This window comes from Portunus trituberculatus, chromosome 41 (assembly GCF_017591435.1).
Source record: "Portunus trituberculatus isolate SZX2019 chromosome 41, ASM1759143v1, whole genome shotgun sequence".
Lineage (NCBI taxonomy): Eukaryota > Metazoa > Arthropoda > Malacostraca > Decapoda > Portunidae > Portunus > Portunus trituberculatus.
In genome coordinates this window covers 36082297-36085538 of record NC_059295.1, presented here as the reverse complement: position 1 = coordinate 36085538, position 3242 = coordinate 36082297, and the positions used below count along the sequence as shown (strand labels likewise).

At 37.6% G+C, this 3242-nt stretch overlaps 1 long non-coding RNA gene across 1 annotated transcript in view; it reads right to left on the bottom strand.

Annotated features, from left to right (window-relative positions):
• The window catches only part of LOC123517051, a 175754-nt gene extending 172937 nt beyond the window's left edge, over window positions 1-2817 (bottom strand). The window contains exon 1 of the long non-coding RNA XR_006678375.1: window positions 2695-2817. This is a non-coding gene — a long non-coding RNA (uncharacterized LOC123517051). The remainder of the gene's footprint in view (window positions 1-2694) is intronic.
• Window positions 2818-3242: the final 425 nt, after the last annotated feature.

Here is a 3242-nt window from a genome sequence, read left to right as displayed (position 1 = left end):
ATACGATCCTCGCTTCTCTCTCTCTCTCTCTCTCTCTCTCTCTCTCTCTCTCTCTCTCTCTCTCTCTCTCTCTCATTCAGGTTCTCGCAAGCATTCGTCCTTCGCCGCTCATTCAGGCTCAATTCGTACTCTCGATCTCAATGGCTCCTTCGCGCTCGCACTCACATTCTCACTCACATTCTCACTCACTCAGGCTGAAAACTGCACGCTCTCCTCATCACTGAATCAAGCTGTTAATTGTCACGCCATGCCACATATCGATTGTTGTCTATCTATATATATATCAAAATACAAGTCAAAGCATCGAGGGTGTTTATCAAAATCCTCACGACTGGCTTCCTAAGATCACCACCAAAATATACTCTTTCGCCTTCAGGCTTCGCTCCAAGCTACAAGCTACCAGACTCTTTGGAGAGCCAGCGCTCAAGTGGGCTATTTTCTAACTATCTTTTTTTGCCCTTGGCTGGCCCTCTTCCCTACGTAAAAAAAAAAAAAAAAAAAAAAAAGACCAATAAACTCAAGCGTAAGCAGCGAGAAATCAAGCAGAACAAGTTGCCGCCGTTCTCATCAATACAAGTGGTGGCCGTGATACTTCATCCAGAACAAGTACTAAAACGGTGCTCAAAGAACCCACTAATACACATGGAGTCCAATATGATGTTACAAAGGAAAGGACTTTGTACAATAACGAAGGTATAATTTGGCAGTTCATCATTGACTTTATAACATTATAACAGAGACATCATTCAAGTGTACATTATTTTCGGTATCAGGCAATGAAATAATAAACAAAATGGCTAACAGATGTTAGAGAAGCAATAGCGTCCCGTATCTAAAATACGCGGCATTATATACATCTCTCTCTCTCTCTCTCTCTCTCTCTCTCTCTCTCTCTCTCTCTATATATATATATATATATATATATATATATATATATATATATATATATATATATATATATATATATATATATATATATATATATATATATATATATATATATATATATATATATATATATATAGCAGCAACAACAACAACAACAACAACAACAACAACAACAGCAGCAACAACAACAACAATTTTGTGTTGTGCGATTGAAGTTCGGTGATTGTTCACCGGTGACGCTGGTAATCAAAGGAACCAAACTCTTCAAATATGCTATCAAAGGAGGTTCTGTCCCTATTAAGGCGGTCAAAGGCGCCTCACCTCCTAGACAAGTAGCCAAAAGGCCTCAGCCCCACACAGGTCATCAAAGCGAGACGGCTAACGAGCTGTGGGAGCCAACTGCTGTCACGCGGCGTCGTGGCTCCCCATCCTGTTCGATGATGATATCGCAGCAAGAGACGTTCGCATTTAAAGGGAGTAAGAAAGAAATCTAAACAATATTTAACACATGTGCAATGATTCCTCTTTCTGAAAAACTTTTTATAATTAACAACTGAAATTTTTGAAACGAGAAAATTTCATGACAATCTTTACAAAAAAAAATCAATTTTTCTTAAAAAAAATTGAATGATTAGAATGTCTCTTTCATAATCATTGTACTGTACATATGCAAAATTTAGTTTAGAGCTTTCATGAGTGGATCGCAGACAAAAGAATAATTATTTATGGATGAAAAAAAAAAAAAAAAAATCAAAAGAATGTTTTACATTTTGTACAATGATTCTTGCATCAGTCACAAAGCATTACTCAAAAATACGGGATAATAACTTGAAACTGCCCTCTTGAATGAGTTCATATCTAACACATGTACAGTTCATCTTCTTTAGAGAAGTAACATCATAACCATCAGGAAAAATGTTCATGTTCTTACATTTTTTTTTGTAAGATTACAGATTATTAGATTATGAATGATATCATGTTAATAGCATTGCTAATCTAGAAAAATACTTATAAGTCGAAGAAGTGTTTACTAGTGTCTTGATGTTTTAAAGTGATATGTGGTTATGATTTATGTACCACTCGTAAGAACTCAAAATAATAGTTTACATACGTACAACGGTTCTTCTTTAAGTAAGGAATAATCCTTATCATACACTATAGTGCAAAGATATCCCCTATTATACACGATAGAGGAGACACCCACGCAACTGGGACCACTAATAAGCCAACGCCGAATTTGCCCTACGCCACACCACTATATATTAATAGTTATGCGTGCGTATGTGCGTGCGATTTAGAATTGCTGAAAAAAATAATTACAATTTTCCTAACAAATCCTTGAGAGAGAGAGAGAGAGAGAGAGAGAGAGAGAGAGAGAGAGAGAGAGAGAGAGAGAGAGAGAGAAAGTGAGTTAGTAGCGTTGTTTTACTAGCAAGTATTTATAACAGACGACATGGTACCCTAAATTATTCTAGTGTGTTCGGCGCTGAGTGTGACGAAACAGGCAGGAGCTGAATAACGATGCCAATCGCCGCCGTCATCTTAACACTCACGGTGAACAACGTCTCCCTAAGTATTGAAACTAGTCATTTTGAGCACTACTCAATTTCTATGACGAATATAAAGAAGTTGAAATTCTACACTGCCTTATGATGTATAACCTGTGCATGATAAAATGGTGTTCGATATCATGCTTTGCCATCTCTTCGATTTTCAAGAAAGATGCGTCATCAGTCTGGCTTCCGAGACAGAAGGCTCATTTTATACACCACAAATTAAATCCATATGCTTTCCTTATGTACTCACCTTACATGCTGGCCCCTGAAGATACGTTTCCGGGCAGCGTATCGGCAGTTCTATCCCACCTTGACTACAACTAAGTCCTCTTGAAACACCAAACCGGACACACGTCAACCACACGACAGGACGCAGCGGAGACTGATTTGAGTGAGTCGCGTTGTTTCGGTACTTTAATTGGAAGCTGTTCGAGACTTGAACGCCATACGAAGGTTTAAAGCACAAATTAAACATACAAATATCAGTAGAAAGTTAAAGTGTGTACACATTTATGAAGAAATGAGTCAGATTACGAGTGCAGCATATTGTGCTTATGAAAAATATGGCAATATGAAAAGGTGCAAGAAGTATTATACTACAACAATTACTACAATGTTGTGTGTGTGTGTGTGTGTGTGTGTGTGTGTGTGTGTGTGTGTAATTTCTTTATTTTATGTAATATATTTAATTCAATGGCTTAAGAATATCATGAGAGTGTGCGCAGGTTAGCAAGAGAGAGAGAGAGAGAGAGAGAGAGAGAGAGAGAGAGAGAGAGAGAGAGAGAGTAGTAGTAGGAC